This window comes from Megascapheus bottae, unplaced genomic scaffold (assembly GCF_031878675.1).
Source record: "Megascapheus bottae isolate mThoBot1 unplaced genomic scaffold, mThoBot2.hap1 HAP1_SCAFFOLD_53, whole genome shotgun sequence".
In the NCBI taxonomy this organism is placed as follows: Eukaryota; Metazoa; Chordata; class Mammalia; order Rodentia; family Geomyidae; genus Megascapheus; species Megascapheus bottae.
In genome coordinates this window covers 1753386-1774155 of record NW_028327559.1, presented here as the reverse complement: position 1 = coordinate 1774155, position 20770 = coordinate 1753386, and the positions used below count along the sequence as shown (strand labels likewise).

General features: G+C 44.2%; 3 pseudogenes; 1 reads left to right on the top strand and 2 right to left on the bottom strand.

The window, feature by feature from the left end:
• Positions 1-2848: 2848 nt before the first annotated feature.
• Positions 2849-3681, bottom strand: LOC150039681 (SOSS complex subunit B2 pseudogene; annotated as a pseudogene).
• A 3558-nt stretch (positions 3682-7239) lies between these two features.
• On the bottom strand, positions 7240-8683 carry LOC150039680 (pre-mRNA-splicing factor ATP-dependent RNA helicase DHX16 pseudogene; annotated as a pseudogene).
• Positions 8684-10031: 1348 nt separating this feature from the next.
• On the top strand, positions 10032-12123 carry LOC150039679 (stromal interaction molecule 2 pseudogene; annotated as a pseudogene).
• The last annotated feature ends 8647 nt before the right edge of the window (positions 12124-20770 follow it).

Genomic DNA, 20770 nt, shown 5'->3' with positions numbered 1-20770 from the left:
CGGCTGGCCCCAGCAGTACTTGTATTTAGGAAGCAATCATCTGAACATATTAACATTCAAATATATCAGCAAACCATCTGGTTACTGAAGGATGTAAGTTAGTGGTTAATATTTTGGGATGGTGACAATTTTTATGATTTTAGTTTTTCTTTTTCTTCATATTCATCTCTATTCATGTCTTCTAAATTGTTCTTTTTGGTTCTTTCCATCTTCTTGTTAACTGAAGATAAGAGTTTCCTACCCTTTTCAAACCAAGCTCAATTTGCACTGTGATCCTCATCTCAACAATAAAAAGCTGGACGTGGTGATTCATGCTGTCATCCCAGTTCAGTTAGAAGCATAAATAGGGGGATAGAGGTTCAGGATGGCCTGGGATAAAGGAAGGCCCTATTCAGACAATCACAAGAGAAAACCTAACTAGGGGTATGGCTCAATCAGTTAAAAAATTAATCAATCCCAAGCCAAGCACAGTGGATCATGCCTATAATCCTAGCTACTCAGGATGCTGAGATCTGAAGATCAAGGTTCACAATCAGCCCCAGCACAAAAGGACTTGAGATGCTTCTCCAATTAACATCTAGAAAATGGGAAGTCAGGCTTGGCTTAAGGCAGTAGCCTTGAGCTGAAGAGCTCAGGGACGGTGCCCGGGCCGAGTTCAAGCCCCATGACTACCTCCCCCCCACAAAAAATTAATCAATCCCAAACCTTGCCTGGCAAGCACAAGCCTCTGAGTTCAAACTCCACTATGTATAAAAAAAACCAAAAGAGAAAACAGGAAAAGAAAAAGAATATCCATAACAGTTACATTCATCACAAACCCAAAATTACAAATAAATCCAATGTCCATGGATAAATAAATATGGGGATAAATGGATGAATAAAATGTGATAATGGATAAACAAAATGGGGAATGTTTATGTAATAGAGTACTATTTCAAAATATAAAAAAGAATGCAGAGGGTTTATTAATAATTTATAAGTATCTTGGAAGTTTTATATGAAACCATGCAATATGCAGAGTTATATTTATAGAAGGTCCTACAAAAGGCAAAAACTAAACTACAGTAGGTAACAATAAGAACAGGTCAGGTATGGTGAAGCTTGTCTGTCTTAACAACTCCCAGAGAGCTGAGACAGAAGGATCTAGAATTCAAGTCTAGCTAGGCTATCTGTGTCTCAGACCTTGTCTCACAAACAGAAAAAAAAGAGAAAGGAAGGAAAGAAGGAAGGAAAGAAAGGAGGGAGGGAGGGAGGGAAGCAAAGAAGGAGGGAGGGAGGGAAGGAAAGAAGGAGGGAGAGAAGGAGGGAAGCAAAGAAAGCAAGAAGGAGAAGTTGGATGTGCTGCACATGCTTTTAATCTCAGCTACTCTGGAGGCAGAAATATGAATTTGTGACCTGTATAGTAATTAGATGTCACACAACTTATGTTTTATGGTGGTCTTTTGGTGGGGAAGGTGCTGGTATAGACACAATCTCAGGCCCTAAGTGCTGCCTTGTAGCTTTTATCTCAAGGTTTGTGCTCTACCATTTGAGCCACTCTCCTCCACTTTTCACTTTTTTTTTAAATTTTAAAATGCTATGACTTTATTGTATGATTTGAGGTAGGAAGGAAAAAGCAACAAAAGGGGGAGGGGGGAAGACAACAGATATAAAACTAAATAGTCTCCAGGTTAATGTTATAATGTCAGGAAGATGTATAGGCTCTCCACTGTTGTCATAGAAAAGAGTAAAAATTAGAAAGATCTTTTAATATTAATACAAGTTTTATTCAAAAGAGGAGGCGAAACTTTAACAAAGGAAAAAAGTTACTAGCTATCTACCCATATAATAAAAAGTAAAAGTGGGTCTCATTTGTAACATATAAATAAAGTACACGTTAACATTTTTTAATAAAGCTGCAACCCACTCTTGAGAGTCATGTAACTTTTGCTTATAATGTCAATCTATTCCAAAATTAGGACACATACACACAACTGAAATAAAGGGAAGTACCTAGCACTTTCACTGAAGGCTGTTAACTACCAGGGCAACTTAAGACTGCTAATTGCTACATGGATTCAATTTAAATCACCTTCATTATATCTACTTATACTTTTTTTAATAATCAGTGTTTGTGATTTTACAACTCCTCCAAACTACATTTTAATATTTTACATGGTAGTTTCAAAACTAAATACTTAAGGCCTTAGTTTTAAATTTTCCCCCAACATAATAAGTAGTTTTAAAAACAAATGTTAAAAGTACCACATTACAGAAAGCACAGAAAATTTACTTTCTTACAAAATAATTACTTTTATTCCATAATTACGATAAATTGAGGGGGGCAACTCAAGAATTCTAGATGATTCAGTGCTAGGGAAAATCTTAATAGCAGTCAATATAGTCAGTTATTCCTGGAGTCAAAATGGCTGTTAGCATTGATCAAATTTCTCATTTTTGGTGGTTGTTGCTTTAGCTGGTAAACAGCTGGATTTAAAACAAAATATCCCATTAAACTTTATGCCAAATATTACAAAAACATATACAGAAGATAGACTCACAGAGGCTATAAAGCTTAATATCTCAAGTAACTCACCCTTAAAATGGGTACAGATTTTTAAAAGAGGATATCCAATAGTTTTGCTCTAAGTAAATGCCCCTAATTCTCAGAGAGCTCTTACTCTTCAATAGGATACTTGAGTAGCTTAACAGTTTTGCTATAAAAATCAACCACTTGTCTTAACAAACCAAAAATGTAAAAGAAAACTAATAAAGGACATACGTTTCACAGTTAACAATAAATAAAAGTGCAATATGTGTTCAAGTAGGTCATGTAGTTCAAAAACTACATGTGACTATTTGGCATAGGTCATCCTTTAAAGGCCCTCCGAGGATCCCTGCCATTACTCATTGTGGTCATGACTGTGTGATTATTAGTTGCTCCTGATAGCTGTGGATAGGTCAGTCCCCGGCCATTGCTTCTACCAGAATATGAAATTTGGCATCCCCTTGATTCGAGGCCAGTTTGAACACCATTTCCCACTGGTCCAAATGTACCTGTACTGGTATTACTATTTTTCAGCTCATTATTTACCCCTTGGTTCTGCTGTCCTCGATAATCTGGGTTGGGTTCACTGAAATTTGGCACTTCTGAATAAACCATACAAAATTCCCCAATTTTTTGAAGTTCACCACCTCTTCCAGTATAAAGTGTCAGACATCCTTTCCACATAGATGCATATCCTCGGGTCAACCGTATGATATCCCCGGTCTGGATGAGACTGCCGACCTCAGCCCACACGGAGATGGTGATGCTGCCCGTTTTATCGGCCACTTTGCACGACCTCACTTCATGGCCATCTTTGGTCTTGGTCACGCGCCACACGCACGGGCGCGCGTCCAATCGGGCCCGGGCTCCGGAGAGGGACTGGCGGTGACAGCGAACCCTGAGCACAGAACGCAGCCCCCGCGCCACCGCGTCCCCAAGCAGCGACTGCCCCACTTTTCACTTTTTACTGGTTAACTATGGACGTTCCTGCTTGGCCTGGCTTCAAATCACCATCCTCAGCTCTTAGTCTACTGAATAGCTAGAATTACAGGAATGAGGTGCCCAAGTACACAGCCTAGTTTCAAATGTTCATATTCTGTACCTAAAACTGTAACAAAAACAGTCTTGACTATCTTGAAAACATAATTTTCCATTTTACCCAGAAATTTTAATCTTTTATGATAGAAAAAGTGATGTATAAATTTCAATGATGACCTCTTCATCAATTTAATTTACAATTGTCAAATCAATCCTCTGGGTAAAATCGTAACAACCTTTTTTTAAAGTTTTCACTTGACTGAAACGATGGGATATGGAAAATGGCAAAATTATTTATTAAGAATATTTTAAGCCGGTTGTTAGTGGCTTATATCTGTAACCCTAGCTCCTCTGCAGACTGAGACTTCAGGATAATGGTTTGAAGCCAACCCAGTCAGGAAAGTCCATAAGACTTCAATAAACCACCAGAAAGCCATAAGTAGTGTGGCTCAAATGGTATAGCACTAACCGTGAGCAAGAAAACCCAGACCTTTCCCCAACCCAGTTCAGGACCCACTACCCACAAAATGAATGAACAAATTATTAGTTATAAGTAAACTATATATAAATAAACGTTTAAATTCTAAAGTACATATTTTAAGTTAAAGTCAATGTACGAGCAAACTCCAAATGCTCCTTTAGTAGGTCTACCAAGAGCTCCTGTCCCTCGGCCTCCAACTGTGCTTTCCACAGGGATTCCAGGCAAGCAGCTCCCATGGTCCTCTGGGAAGGAGGGGCGTGTCTAATCGCGGGTGGGTGGGGCCGTGGGGCGGGGCTTGCATGGACTGCAGTCCACCTGCAGGCTGCCAGCCCAGCTGGTAGGGGCATCCTCACTGAGCTCTGAGGGAAGGTCAGTGGAGCAAGAGCCAGCCGAACTCTGGTAAACCATCTGGAAGAAGATGGGTGAAAACCAGCTGGTTGCCAGGAAATAGCTCTTGAAGCTGCAGCACTGATCTCTCAAACTTGGCCAGGATTTCTGTTCTTTTTGGTTCTTTCCATCTTGTTGTTATCTGAAGATAAGAGTTTCATACCCTTTCCAAACCAAGCTCAATTTGCACTGTGATCCTCAGATCTCAGCTTTCTGGGCAGCTAGAATTACAGGTGTGAGCCATCAATGTCCTGCAAAGCCTCTCCTCTTTAGAAGTTCACTCTCAGGTATTTGTTTCACGAATGGAAACTTGATTTCCAACATCTACCATTGCAAAAGCATGTGTTACCTAATAAAAAAATTTATCAGGCACTGAAAACCTCTCACCTATTCTGTCTAACAAATCTAACTAAAAGTAGTGATTTACTGTCAGATATTTACATTGTCATAATTCTTGGGCATATATGCCAGGACTGAGATTTAAACTCAGGGCCTTGCATTGTCCCTGAAGTTTTTGCTCAAGACTAGTACACTAGTGGTTAATTGGAAATAAGAGTCTCATGGAATTTCATGCATAGACTGGCTTTGAACCTCGATCTTCAGATCTCGGTCTCCTGAGTAGCTAGGATCACAAACATGAGCCACCAGTGTCAGGCAATTTGATTTTTCTATTTCAAATAAATGAGAGTAGCTGCTTTCTTGGGGTTAATAATTTATCAGTAATATTTTACAATCTTTTTGTACAAACTAGGACTACAATTAACTCTCAATGTGAAAACACAACAGTTGTTGATTCCAGTGACTCACAACTATAATCCTTGCTACTCTGGAGGCTGAGGATAGTGGTTCAAAGCCTACCTCAGCAGAAAAGTCCATGAGACTCACATCTCCAATTAGCCAGAAGAAAAGCTAGGGGTGAAAATGTAACTCAATTAGTAGTGAACTAATGTTGAGTGAAAAAAGACAAACAAGTGCCTTAGGTCCTCAATTGGTGCCACATTAAGGAAAGAGTAGGAGGAGGGAAAGAATCAGGAGGAGAGAGAAGAAGACGGTGAGAGAGAGGGAAAGGGGGAGAGAGAGAAGGAGAAGGAGAGGGGAGAGATACAATTACTGAAATTCAAAGTCTTCTTTTCAGTTTCTCTTAGTCTGCTGCCAACCTGCACTAGCCATCTGGCTGCTTTACCTGAGTCTCCCTTCGGGAAGAACTATGTGAGAAAGAGAGTAAGAGGCCTGGGAGGTAGCTGAGTCATGCCCAGAGAAGCAGTCCAGCTCATTCTTGTGGACTTTGGACAGGATCTTTACATTCGAATTTGACATCTTCCTACCTTAACCCAAAATATCACTCACACTATCTGCCCATATGCATAAAGTTTCTCACTTGCCATTTACAAAATAACTGGAGCCGACCAGTAAATTTTGATCTTATCTTTATAAAGACATTACTGTAAGTTGCCAAATGTAAAAGTCTTACATCTATTTAAACCATCAAACTACAGCTGCTAAGGAAATGTACCTAACATGTAAAACACAGGAGGCCTGAGGTGTTATAAGCTGTAAGCATACTATTACACATTCTAAAGCAGCATATGAAGACAAGGACAGTTTTATTAAAGAATTTCTATATTAGGGGAAGCATTCACTGAAATCTAGCTGTTATTTTTACAGCACATCATTAGCCAAACATGAGTTAGTGATAACCAAGAATCATTTATGAGAAGTGTGTGTGTGTGTGTGTGTGTGTGTGTGTGTGTGTGTGTGTGTGTTCTTCCTGGAAATCAAAGTCCTGGCCTTGTCCTTGTTTACCATAGGGCTTCACCTACATTTCTATTCATGACATATTCGGGGGGAGGGGTAGCAGTGCTGGCACTTGAGCTCAAGGCCTTTTTATTCACCTAACATGTCCATTTTTCCATGATTGCCTGAGTCAAGGATTAAAGCAGTTTTAGAATTTCAGATGTGAATTTTGTTTTTCAACTTGAAAGAGAAGCAGTAAAGGCTGGACTGTGGTTTGGAAAGAAATTGATAAGTCTTCCCCAATCCAATGTAAGTTCTGTAGTTAAGCACCCCCTGAAATTTTCATTTGATTTCAATGGAACTAATTGTACTCTGTCATGCTATCTGTGGCTGGTGGCTATTGTGTAAATTAATACAGATTGTACCACTTTCCCTATCTACCAGGGTAGCCTTCGTTCTCTCTTATGTATTTGCAAAATGTCCTCAACAAATGAATGGATAGAAAGATGGATGATGGATGGAGAAATGGATAATGAATGATTGGCTGTATGGGAGGATGGAGAGCTGAATGGATGGATGGGTGGTTATGTGGTATGAATGGATCAATAGGTCAATGCGTGAATGAACAGCCTCAAATGTGCTTAACAAGGTTGCTAGTGCTGAAATTAGTATGCAATTTCTTTTCTTTTCTGATATTTAGTTCAATTTTTGGTAGGGCCTCTGTGTGCTAGGCAGTCTTTACCACACAGCTGTGCCCTCAGCCCAAAGCACTGCTTCCTGTCATCAAATTCCTTTGTATAATATCTTGTTGCATGGAGCAATTTGAGCATTCTTGGTGATTGTGGGTGCTGAACAGCAGACATTATTCTTGGCTTGGAAATACCTACCCATTTCTTTCCAAATCCTTACAGTCCTTACTGATCCTACTTTCAAATGGAAAAGCAAAATTCACATCTATGATCCCCAAACCAACTGAATTCCTGACTGAAGGGAGCAGGAAAAAAATGGACATATCATGTGACGCAATATGACTTTTTTTATTAAAAAATAATTTTATTTAACAGGAATTAAACAATGTACAGAAAGAAAAGGTGCTGGAATCAAGATCTGTTTGTGTTCCTTCCCATTTGTCCTTTTCTCTAGCCCAGTTCTTCACGTGTCTTGCCTATTTTGGGGGGCATTTTCTTTGTGTGGGAATCTTCGACCTCCTTGGCCTTGTAGAAGTGGGGAGCTACTTCCAAAAGCCAACTGCTGTCAATCTCCAACACCTGTCTCATGAATGCCTTGCTGGTCAAGACAACTTCATGGCAAAGCAACCAGCGGGGCGGCTGCTCTTTAAAGAGGGAGGAGATGGGAGGAATGACCACTTCGTGCCTTTTCTTCACTGTTCAGTAGCCAGTAGGTGTCAGCCGTGCTATGTGGTAAAAGTAACCAGAAGTGATGGCCTTGCGGACCCGGATGTAGTCCCCCTGGCAGGAGCTCAGCCCAACTTCCACATGCTCCAAGAGCCCTTCCAGCTGTTCCCGCACATCCCGGGCTCAGGGCATGGATCTGACCTGTACAAAGTTCTCATAGCACCACTGGGAGGAGTAGCCACTCTCAGCCCACTGTGTAAACACGTTTAGCAGAACCAGGTGGTCTCCACCAGGGAGGAAGAAGTTGACAGGGGCATTGTCAGCGTGGATAGCCTTGTCCTTAGGCCGGTAGAAGATGGAGTTGTTGACAGAAAGCATGGCAGCCACTGTCAGGATCTCCTCTGAACAGCTGTACTTCTCAGAGGCCGAGATCATTTTAGATAGCATGGGGTCCACAAGCAGCTCTGCCATCTTTCGACCAGTCATGGTGAGCTCTCCAAGGTGATTGAGGGCTCCTAGAGCGTACAGTTGTTCCAAAGCCAGCAACAGGGTCTCATATGGTGGAGGGTCCAGGAAGTCAAAGTGCACCAGGTCATGGATCCCTAAGCTCTTAAGCAGCAGCACAACATTGCCCAGGTTGGTCCTCTGGATCTCAGGCACTGTGGTCTCTTCCAGCTCATGGTGATAGGCCCAGGCTGTGTACAGACTGAAGCACTTGCCTGCAGCTACTTGACCTGCTCGCCCAGCACGCTGATTGGCTGAGGCCTTGCTGCAGGGGGTGACAGTGAGTGACTCCATGCCTGTGCGGGGATTGTAGCTCTTCTGCTTACACAACCCGGGATCCACGACATAAATGATGCCCTCGATGGTGAGTGAAGTCTCTGCAATGTTGGTCGCCACAACCACCTTTCGGGCCCCAGGAGGTGTGAGCTGGAAGATTCAGGCCTGCATGTTAGAGGGCAGGTTGGCATACATGGGCAGCACCAGGAGCTCCCGGATTTTGGAGCCCAGTTGGCAGCAGCAAACCTGGAGCATCTTGCAAGCAGCCTCAATTTCCTCCTGTCCAGTCAGGAACACCAGGATGTCCCCAGGGGACTGTGTCACATGGATCTGCAGCACAGACGAAACACAGGCTTCCAGGTAGTCAGTGGGGCCAGAAGGGAGAAGACATCATGCAGGGAAGGTCAGGGAGCAGGCAACAAGCAAGTATCATGCCCCTTGTCACTGTGAGAGGCCTAACATCTGACTACCTTTCCATCTCAGGGAAATCCCAAGATGAGTGAGAGTGAGATTGAGAGGAGCTGATGCTCCCTTTTCTGTGATTATTTCTAAGTAGTTTTACAAACAGGCTTTGATTCAACCAATCAGTTAATGAGTACAACACACCTTGATAAAAGTCACCTCTTCTCTCCTTCCCCATCTCTCTCAACCATACTTAACTCCCCTCAGTTTTCTCAAGTTCCAGTGTCATACAATTGCATTAAATAGTATGGCTCTATTAATCAAATGCTTATGAATTTTATTTACTCAGTAGATACTTGAGTTTAATTCAGTCACAAAATACGTATGAATTTAATTCACTTATTTTTGTGTTTACAAAGCCTCATTCTGACCCCTTTCTAGATGCTTTGGATAGGATGTTTCTGTCGCTGTCCCTGAGGCACTCACTGGAGGAGAAACCAGGCAAGTAGGCGTTATATGTTACAACAAAGGGAAGATAAATGAAAAACAAGAGGATTGGGAGGAGTTGAGGGAGGGAAAACCTGGGAAGGGATAACAATGTTCAAGAAGCAAGGTACAGGGCGGGGATCGGTGTGCTAGCAAGAGTGTGCGGGGCAGAGGCATCCTGGCCAAGCATGGTACTACCACAGGCGCGGGCTGGAGGGGGTGGGGGGGCAATGTGCGGCTGCGCTGATGGCTGCAGTGCTGGTGCTGGGCTGGAGCTGAGCCGCGCCAGAGCAGCGGATCCCGGTGTCGCCGGGGCAGCAGCGCGAGTTCGCGCATGGCCGGGAGACGCGGTGCCTTTCTGCCTCCCACCCACTTTTTTTGTTTTGTTTTGTACCGGAGCCAATGAACGCCTCCGCGAGCCGCGACCCACGACCCGAGCTCCAGAGGCCGCAGGCATCCCGAGGACCAGACTGGCGTCCAGCGGGAGGCAGCGTCTGGGGTGGCGGGGGCGGCCCGCGGAGTCGCCGGCCATGGTGGCGCCTGGCAGGGCCAGCGAGTGGCCGGAGGCCGGGGCGCCGCCGCCCGCCCCGCGGTCCCCTCGCCCCGCATCCCTCCAGGACGCTGGCCCCGGCCTCGGGCTGGCTGCCAGGGCGGCACTGGGCTGCGCTGCTGGTGTTCGGGCTCCTGGTGGCCGGAGCCATGGACGGATGCGACCTGGTGCCCAGACACCTCCGCGGGCAACGGTTGAGTGGCTCGGCCAGGGCGGCTGCTTCTCCAGCGCCAGTGGTGGGCGATTGCCAGGCGCTGCTGACAGATCCCTGCATGTCACTGAGTCCACCATGCTTCACAGAAGAAGACAGATTTAGTCTGGAAGCTCTTCAGACGATCCATAAACAAATGGATGATGACAAAGATGGTGGGATTGAAGTAGAGGAAGGCGCTGAATTTATCAGAGAAGATATGAAGTATAAAGATGCGACTAATACGCATAGCCATCTGCACAGAGAAGACAAGCCTATTACTGTTGAGGATTTGTGGAAGCGATGGAAAGCATCGGAAGTTCATAACTGGACCCTTGAAGAGCCCCTTCAGTGGTTGATAGAATTTGTGGAACTCCCACAATATGAGAAGAATTTTAGAGACAATAATGTCAAAGGAACAACACTTCCCAGGATCGCAGTACATGAGCTTTCATTTATGATTTCTCAGTTGAAAATCAATGACCGGAGTCACAGACAGAAACTACAGCTCAAGGCCTTGGATGTGGTTTTATTTGGACCTCTGACACGTCCACCTCATAACTGGATGAAGGATTTTATTCTCACAGTTTCTATTCTAATTGGTGTTGGAGGATGCTGGTTTGCTTGTACACAGAATAAGACATCAAAAGAACATGTTGCAAAAATGATGAGACTTAGAGTCTACAAACTGCAGAACAAAGTCTTACGGACTTACAAGAGAGGCTTGAAAAGGCACAGGAAGAAAACAGAAATGTTGCTGTAGAGAAGCAAAATCTAGAGCACAAAATGATGGATGAAATCAATTATGCCAAGGAGGAGGCCTGTGGGCTGAGAGAGCTCAGGGAAGGAGCTGAGTGTGAACTGAGCAGATGTCAGTATGCAGAGCAGGAATTGGAGCAGGTTCGCATGGCTCTAAAAAAGGCTGAAAAAGAATTTGAACTGCGAAGCAGCTGGACTGTTCCAGATGCTCTTCAAAAATGGCTTTAGTTAACCCATGAAGTAGAAGTACAGTACTACAACATCAAAAGACAGAATGCTGAAATGCAGTTAGCTATCGCTGAGGATGAGGCAGAAAAAATTAAAAAGAAGAGAAGCACCGTCTTTGGGACGCTGCACGTTGCTCATAGCTCCTCCCTAGATGAAGTAGATCACAAGATTCTGGAAGCAAAGAAAGCTCTCTCAGAGTTGACAACTTGTTTACGAGAACGACTTTTTCGCTGGCAACAGATTGAGAAGATCTGTGGCTTTCAGGTAGCCCATAACTCGGGACTCCCCAGCCTGACCTCTTCCCTTTATTCAGATCACAGCTGGGTAGTGCTGCCCCGAGTTTCCATTCCACCCTACCCAATTGCTGGAGGGGTTGATGACTTAGATGAAGACACACCCCCAATCCTGTCTCCATTTCCTGGGACTGTGGCTAAACCTGCTGGATCTTTAGCCCTAAGCAGCAGCTTGTGTCCCTCTCGCCCTAGCATTGTGCCCTCTTCACCACAGTCCCAGCGAGCCCAGCTTCCTCCACATGCTCCTCATCCAGCCCATCCTCGTTATCCTCACCTGCCTCAGCATCCCCAGCACTCATTGCCTTCCCCGGATCCAGACATCCTCTCAGTGTCAAGTTGCCCTGCACTCTATCGGAATGAAGAAGAGGAGGAGGCCATTTATTTCACTGCCGAAAAGCAATGGGAAGTGCCAGACACAGCTTCAGAATGTGACTCCTTCAACTCTTCCATTGGAAGAAAGCAATCTCCTCCCCCAAGCCTCGAGATATACCAACCAGTGTCTCCTCGGAAGATATCCAGAGATGAGCTCTGAGCTCTCCCTAGAGGATTCTTCCAGAGGAGATTCACCCGTGACGGCAGATCTCTCCCGGGGCCCTCCTGATTGTGTAGGTCTGACAGAAACGAAGAGTATGATCTTCAGTCCTGCAAGCAAAGTGTACAGTGGCATCTTGGAGAAGTCCTGTAGCATGAACCAGCTCTCTAGTGGCATCCCGGTGCCTAAACCTCGTCGCACATCATGTTCCTCCACTGGCAATGAAAGCAAACCAGTTCAGGAAGCCCCAAGTGTTACCAGGATAAGCAGCATCCCCCATGACCTTTGTCATAATGGAGAGAAAAGCAAAACGCCATCAAAAATCAAAAGCCTTTTTAAGAAGAAGTCTAAGTGACCTACCTGGCTGTTTTGTTGGGATTCCATTTCGGTAGCACCTGTACACTTTTTTTCCCATCCATCCTCTACTCCCTATTTTTGTTTTAATTTTAGGACTGCAATTAACTCCATTGGGGCTTTCGAAACTGGATGCCATAGTGGAATGTCCTGCAAGGCAACTGTCTACTGTCTGCTTATTTAAGTGACTACAGAGCCAATTCATCAAGCCAATTACTGAAAAATCATTAAGAGATGAGACAGTTTACAGTCATTTCCTGCCTATTTATTTCTGCATTTTTGATGGTGATGTATATACAATATTTTGTTGAAAGCCACTATGGACTTACAAGCTTTAATGGACTAGTAAGCCAGCATGGGCTTGCAAAAATTTCTTGTTTACCAGAGCATCTTCTTATCTTTCCACAGAGCTATTTACATGATGGACTATATAACTTAAAAGAAGTAAAACTAATTGCACTACTGTTTTCCAGACTGGAAAAAAAAATCTCTGCAAGTTAAACTGTATAGAGTTTGTAAAATGACTGTGGATAGGGGACTGTTTTCACTTTTAGATCAAAATGGGTTTTTAAGTAGAAACTAGGGTTTCTAATTGACTTGATTTCTGGAAACGAAAACCCATGCTTTTTTTTTTTTTTTGCCAGTCCTGGGCTTGAGCTCAGGGCCTGAGCACTGTCCTTGGACTTTCTCAAGGCTAGAGCTCTACCACTTGAGCCTGAGCACCACTTCCGGCTTTTTTTTTTCTATGTATGTGGTACCGAGGAATCGAACCCGGGTCTTCATGCAGGCTAGGCAAGCACTTTAACCACTAGGCCAAACTCCCGGCCCAACCCATGCTTTTATTATGGGATGCTTCTTCAAAATGCATTTAATATAAAGGTTCGAGTCCTGCTGTAAAGATCATGTTTTGTTTTCCCCAGGGCTTTCACTGGGATTTACTGCATTTCAGGCTGTATGATAAAAATATAAATAATTTAAGGAGAGAAACCTCTTGATTCCTTATGTGAATGGAAGAGCTAAAGCTTGATTGAAGGACTTAAAACATTCACAAGCTGAAACTGAGGTGGGGAGTGTGGGGATTCAGACCCTTGTTTACAGACTTTGAATAACTGCAAAGGACTTACGGTTTGTGAAAAATTTGTACTGTGGAAAAGATAATAAATTGGAGACAATATTGAAAAAAAAAGAAGCAAGGTACACTGGGGGGAGAGGGGGAGCGGGGGCTCACTCCTATAATTCTAGCTCCTCAGGCGGCTGAGAGCTGAGGATCAAGGTTCAAAGCCAGTGCGGGCACAAAAAGACCTGAGACTCTTGTTTCCAATTCACTTCTAGAAAACGTGAAGTGGGGCTTGGCTCAAGGGTAGGGAGGTAGCCTTGAGCTGAAGAGCTCAGGGACAGTGCCCAGGCCGAGCTCAAAACCCATGACCCCCCCCCCACACACACACAAAAAGAAGCAATTTAACCACTACCTGATCAATGTCACTGTAAGCCCTCTGTACATCACTCCAACAATAAAAAAAATAAATGTTATAACAGAGGTGTCCTCAGGGTCCTGTGGGAACACAGTGCAAATGAGGGCATGGGTCACCACCACCCTGAAAATAATCATCAGTGAATAACATATTAGATGGTTACACACACACACACACACACACACTCACACACACACACACACACACACACAATCAGACTTCCAGATGGAGGCCAGTGGTTCACATATGTACTGATAGCTACTCAAGATGCTGAGATCTGAGGACCTCGGCTCAAATCCAGCCAGGGCAGGAAAGGCCATGAGACTTGTATCTCCACCAAACTACTAAGAAAATCTGGAAGTCGAGCTGTGGTTCAAGTGGTTGAGAGCCTTGAGCAAAACAACAAGCTCAAGGACAGAGCCTTGGCCCTGAGCTCAAGCCTCAGGACCAACACACAAAAACAAAAGTGTACTTTAGAAGAGGAGCGCTACAGTTCAGGAGCTCATTTATACGAAGCAGCTCATCTTGTCTCCTCTCTTCCCGATGACACCCAGTGGTTGGCAGGCTCTAGCCTTCCTATGCTGTTCCCTCAGTGAAGAAGCCCCTAGACCTTAGCAGACTGGCCAGAGGCCCTGGCACTGGGGCTGTGCTGTCCCTGTCCCCTTCCTCTGGGCTCCGCCCCCACGCTCTCGGGCACGCCCACTCTGCACAGGGAACAGTGGGAGACAAGGCCTTGGGTTCCTAGACTGGTAATCGCCATGCTGGCAGCTTAAAGGATGCTCTTGGTAGCTTTAGGAGGACACTTCTCCTCTCACTGCAAGGTAGGATCAGGCTGATTCCAGTTCCTCCGGGGCTGTTCATGGCTTCCGTGATTGTTTTCTTGCTTTCCTTCTCTCCTCTTCTTTCTTTCTTTTTCTTCTTTTTCTTTTCTTCCTCTTCCTCTTCTCCTCCTCCTCCTCCTCCTCCTCCTCCTCCTCCTCCTCCTCCTCCTCCTCCTCCTTCCTCTCTTCTTCTTCTTCTTCTTCTTCTTCTTCTCTTCTTCTTCTTCTTCTTCTCTTCTCTCTCTCTCTCTCTCTCTTCTCTCTCTCTCTCTCTCTCTCTCTCTCTCTCTCTCTCTCTCTCTCTCTCTCTCTCTCTCTCTCTCTCTCTGTCTTCATCCCTCCCACCCTCCCTCCCTCTCTCTTTCTGGCTGGCTTGCTTGCTTTCTCTTGCTTTCTTTGTCCCTCCCTCCCTTCATTCCTTCCTTCCTTTCCTTCTATCTTTCTCCACTTTTTCTCTTCCTCCCCCCCTCCTTGTTCTCTCCTGTTTCTCTTCTCTCTCCCCCCTCCATGGCTCAAAGCCACGAAAGTTCATGACATTCTTATTTCCAATTAACCACCAAAATTGCCAGAAATGAAGCTGTCAGTTACCTCATAGAATGCTAGTCTTGAGAAAAAAAAAAGCTTATGGACAGCATCCATTCTCTTGAGTTCAAGCCCTGTGGCTGACCAAGAAAAATACGGAAGAATGAGTTTTTTTATACCAAGAGCACAGTTACGCTGATGACTATCTTATTGGCACAAATGATGTGAAACATGCATTAGGTCCAAGAGACAGAAAATGACCAGACCCTGTGTTCTGATTTTAATGATTACAGCCCAATCTAGAACACCAAGATGAAAAAAAAATTAATCCAGTTTTTATTTCTAAATGTTGGTCTTTTGCTTAGATCAGCTGGTTAAGACTAGATTTGAGCCAGGCACTGGCGGCTTACTCCTGTATTTGCAGCTCCTCAGAAGGCTGAGATCTGAGGATCACAGTGTGAGGCATGCCTGGGTAGAAATGTAACCAGCAGGAGAACAGAAGTAATGCTGTGGCTAAAATTTTAAGAGTGCCAGCCTTGAGCATAGAGAGGCTCAGGATCAGTGCCCAGTCCCTGAATTCAAGCCCCAGAACTTCCTTTGCTGAAATCATCTATTTGCCTAGAGGAGCTCCACGGTGGCTTTCATCTTTTACTTTTAGTGAGGTGGAAAAGTTTGCTCATTCACTTGGACACACAAGATTGGAGCAGGAGAAAGCAATAGTCTCCTTACCTGTAGAGAATATAGTCTTTCTATTCCACAGCTTTTTGAAAGAGGAATAATAGCCTATTCCAGTGTATAGGAAGAGAATGGAGAAAGGGAACAATGAGAGACAGGTGAGAAAGACATTTGATACTGCTCTAGGAAGGAAGAGAGTAAAGAAGGAGCTGCTTGAAAGCAAACAAGAGAGGATAGGCCATGTCCTTTGATGCGGTTCATTATACTAACCTTAAAGTTTTCCACCACCTCTTACTGGAGAGACTTGAAGCCCTTCAGCCATACCTGTTTGGCCTCAGGTGAATGATTTACAAAGCATCTTCAATACCAAACGGAACAAATTTAATTGTTTTTAAAATCAAATTCTTAGTTGTGAACGTTAAAAGTTCCCTTGCATTTTAGGAATTGGAGAATGATACAGGTTTGCAGCAAGGAGTGAGAACTAGTCATAAAAGAAGACCTCCCAGAATTAAGATTTTTTAAAAAATTAGGATAAAAACCACAGCATACAATGTGCCAGCATATCTGTTTTTGTACAGCTGGGTAGTGTTAGGTGCATTGCCTATGCTGTGAGGCAACTTTGGGTCATTTTGTTTAATCCGAACCTCCATGCTCAGAAGCCACCCTGTCTTCCTCCTTTTCTGTAAGCTTGCAACTCACTATTCAACTTTCTCATCCTGTGAGTTTGGTGAGCTCCGTGCTTCACATAAGTGAACCATGAAGGTTTGTATTATTTTCTTCCCTTTTTTCCCTCATCTTGTTGATTGTACTCTTTAGTACCATTTTTTACAGTCTCATATGATTTGCATTTTTTGACTGCAACTTGAGTGTCAAGTCCTTAAACTCACAGCCAAAACTACTTCCGTGAACTTGTGTGTTTGCACACACGTGTGTGCCCATGCACTAATAGTATGGCATTGTGCTTCTTCCCTTGAGCTGCTGGCTGATGCTTTAACCCTTGAACTGTATTGGGCGGGTGAATTGGAAATGGTCTTTCAAAGCCATTCCTACTGTGAGTGCCTTCCAATTACTATCATCTGGCCTCAACCCTCACAGTAAATACTATCTGATTGAGCCAGCGGCTCATCAATCCAATCCTGGCCATGCTGAGGGCACACAAGGGGTTCATGTGATGAGGCAGCATTGCCAAAAGCTAGACTCATTCCTATGCAGCTTCATCTAGCACAGGTTTCTGAAATCAAACCTCAGTATTGAAGAAAGGCCTGGCAGGGATAGAAGAGGTGGAGGTATAGCTGAAATAGTAGATCGTGTGCCTAGCATGCAGACAATCATGGTTTCAATACTCAGCACTGTAGATGGAAAATATGATTTTCTTCTACACTGTACAGACTTTTCTTTGGAGGGGGGGTGGTCGTGGGGCTTGAATTCTGGGCCTGGGCATTGTCCCTAAGCTCTTCAGCTCAACGCTAGGGCTCTACCACTTGAGCCATAGTGCCACTTCTGGTTTTCTGTCTGTTAATTGGGATAAGAGTCTTACAGACTTTTTGTGCCCAGGCTGGCTTTGAACCACAATGTTCAGATCTCAGCCTCCTAGTAGCTAGGATTACATGTGTGAGACACCAGCACTTACCTAGCTGCAGACTGAATTCTTGTGTATGTGTTTAATTTCTTCATAGTGAAGACACCAGCACCCAAAGGGACGATGACTTCTGATCTTGTCTGGAACCAAACACCTGGTGAGTCCATATGCTGCTCATTTTAGTGTGGAACAATTGAGAGTATTGTAACCATACAGTATACAGGACAGGCTATGGGTATCAGTACATCCTTGTCTTCAGTTTTGAAAGTAAACAGGCAACAACAGATCAGGTCAAAAGATAATTGCTCCTGTTCTCTTTGGAAGTCAAGTCCTAGGAACTACAAGACTAAATGAAGATGGTCACAGGATTTATATGCAATAAACACTTATTGGAGGGAATGGAAACAGATTTTATGTACAACATAGCTTAATGGAGTCTGAATCCGTTCTTTGCACCACACAACTCAAGTTACTTTGAAAGACCCACCATCACACTGGATGGGAGTACTGCAGAGCCTTTTATCAATCAGAGAGGCAGGGGCTGGGAATGTGGCTTAGTGGTAGAATGCTTGCCTGGCATGCATGAAAGCCCTAGGTTGGAGTCCTCAGCCCCAAATAAACAGAAGCAGAGGTGACACTGTGCCTCAAGTGGTAGAGGGCTAGCCTTGAGCAAAAGAAGCTCAGGGACAGTGCACGGGCCCTGCGTTCAAGCCCCAGGTCTGGGGAAAAAAAAATCAGAGGCAGCCAAGAGTAGCACCAGCAAGGAGGGAGCAGAGGAGTCCTGGAAGCAGAAATACACGTGGTATGTCAGCTTGAGTTCCTACATAGCTAATGAAATGGAAAATAAGGAAAGCAGCAAAAGCACAGTAAACATTATATAGGTTCATAAGGAAAGAACTCTTGGTTGATCATGCATAAAAAATTTTGTTTTGCAGAGGTCATCATTTAATTTAGTAAAAGGCCTCATTTCATGGAAAAAGCAGGAAATATTCCCATGCATGTACAGTATATAAAGTTGTTAGTGAATTATATCTAATTTGGATGAAAAAGTAAGTGTATGAATTCACATGGTATTTTTCTATGAATCATTTAATCCTTCCGTGTTCTCAAGAGAACCAGAACACAGTGATGATGGGAGAGGTTTGCTTAAAAAGGTCAGATATCCAAATATAGGGATGTATATAAAAGATGTACAGAGACAAGGCAACAAGTTTATGGGAACTAGTTTGAATGTCACAACAGTGCAGCTTTTGTCTGTGCCATTCTGTCCTTTTGTAAGTTGAGTAAATGACCAAGACACCAGTGTGGAGATGGAGTTCTTGCTGTTCTAGTTACCAGTGAAGAGAACTCTTAGAAAACCCTGATAGGATCCCTTGTGTATGAGACCCTGTTCCAATGGGTTCACATTTTCTAGGATTGCAGTTACAAAGGATCAGAGAAAGTAGCTTCTGTACTACCAACTTACATCACGGCTCTGGGGAACACAGGTTTCATATTGAAGTGCCTGCTACCATTTGGTTTTTGCTCGGGTGGTAGAAAAGAATCTATCCATGAAGTCCCCTTTTTCCTATTTTCTGGGTTGTTGACAATTGCCAGTGGACTTACTCTCAGGATTTCTGCCTTATTTTGCACATGATATTCTTTCCTTCCTTTTTTTGGGGGGGGTGAGGTGGGGTAGGGGCGGTCCTAGGCCTTAAACTCAGGGCCGGGGCACGGTCCTGGGACACGTTTTGCTCAAGGGTAGCACTCTACCACTAAAGCCACAGCTCCACTTCTGGCCTTTTCTACGTATGTGGTAGTAACGAATAGAACCCAGGGCTTCATCCATGCTAGGTGAGCATTCTACCACTAGGCTATGCTCCTGGCCAAGACTTTTTGTTTTTGGTTGGTCATGGGGCCTGAACTCTGAGCGGTCTGTCTTTTGGTGGTGGTAGTCATAGGGCTTGAACTCTGGGCCTGGGAGCTGTCCTGAGCTCTTCACCTCAAGGTTAGTGCTCTCCAACATTGAGCCACAGTGCCACTTCTGGTTTTCTGGTGGTTAATTAGAAGAAAAAAGTCTCATGGACTTTCATGCCTTGGCTGGCTTTGAACCTCAATCCTTAGATCTCAGCCTTCTGAGTAGCTAGGGTTACAGTCATGAGCCTCTAGTGCCCAGCTACTTGACTGCCTTTCTATACACTTAATGATAACTTTTTTTTTTTTTAGTCAGTCACATCGATTGCAAGGCTTGAACTCTGGGGCCTAGGCACTCCTGAGTAGCTAGGATTAAAGGTGTGAGCCACCACATCTAGCATGGAAACTTTTTTTTATCACCTAAATCCAAGGTTTCTGACTGAATTAATTGTGTATAGACATCATTTACTGAGGGTAAAGTGTTAAAATCTTGGCATCAGGCATGATTATAACTGCTAAATGAGCAGTGATGGTTTTCTAATGAAATTACATCCTCAGTCAAAATTTAGGGAGTTGAGACAGGAGTTTGGTCTAGTGGTAGAGTGCTTGCCTAGCATGCACAAGGGACCTGGGTTTGATTCCTTGGTACCACATACATAGAAAAAGCTGGGAATGGTGCTATGGCTCAAGTGATAGAGCTCTGGCCTTGAGAAAGCCCAAGGACAATGCTCAGGCCCTGATTTCAGGTCCCAGGACTGTGTATGTGTGTGTGCATCCTCCCGGTAATATTATCATCCAGTTGAGCCAGTGGGTCACCAGTCCACTCCTGGCCATGTTGAGGGCACAATAGAGATTCACATGATGAAGCAGCATTGCCAAAAGCTTTTTCAGGCTTCCTCTAGCACAAGCTTCTAAAGGTAAACCTCAGTACTGCAGAGAGGCCTGGCACAGATAGCACAGGTAGAGGTGTGCCTTGAATAGCAGATCTGTGTGCCTAGCATGCACGTGCCATGGTTTCAATACTCAGCCCTGTAGATAGAATGATGTTTCTACACTACTCATACTAAATTTGTGTATTGTTTAATTTCTTCACAGGTACCATCTAAATGAGTGATGTTGTTCACATATGTGCTGATGTAAAGATCTGCAGAGTCCATGTACTTGTCATCTGACTGTTAAATAATTTAGAGTAGTGTAACAATAAAGAATACACATGACAGGCTGTCGGTATCAGTATGTCCTTGTTTTCAGTTCTGAAACTAAATAGGCAACAATATACAGGTCAAAAGATAATTGTTCCTTGTTGGGAGCAGAGTGCAGGGTCAGGCTGACCCATGAATCTGCATCACTGAGTCAGATAACCACCCAAAGAAATGAGCTGTCATGTATGAACACATGCCTAACTTTGAGCTATACCGTTGGTATTGTGAATCACTTTCTGCTGAGACCTAGAGTGAGAGTAAACATGTGGAACTCCTCCACGCTGCCCACCTTTGTGTTGATAGGCCCCTGCAACCTATATTAGCTGAATGTACTTCCTCATTAAACGAGTTCCTGCCTTGACGGGTCTCCCTGACGTGTCTGATTGTCTTCCGGTGAGGGAGGGCTGGGTGCGGGCAGTCAGTCGGCCCACTCCTTTCTGGGCTCGTCCTGGTCAGGACGTGTTCTCCCTATCCCTCCTGCAGGTCAGGAGGGACTGAGGGCTAAAAACC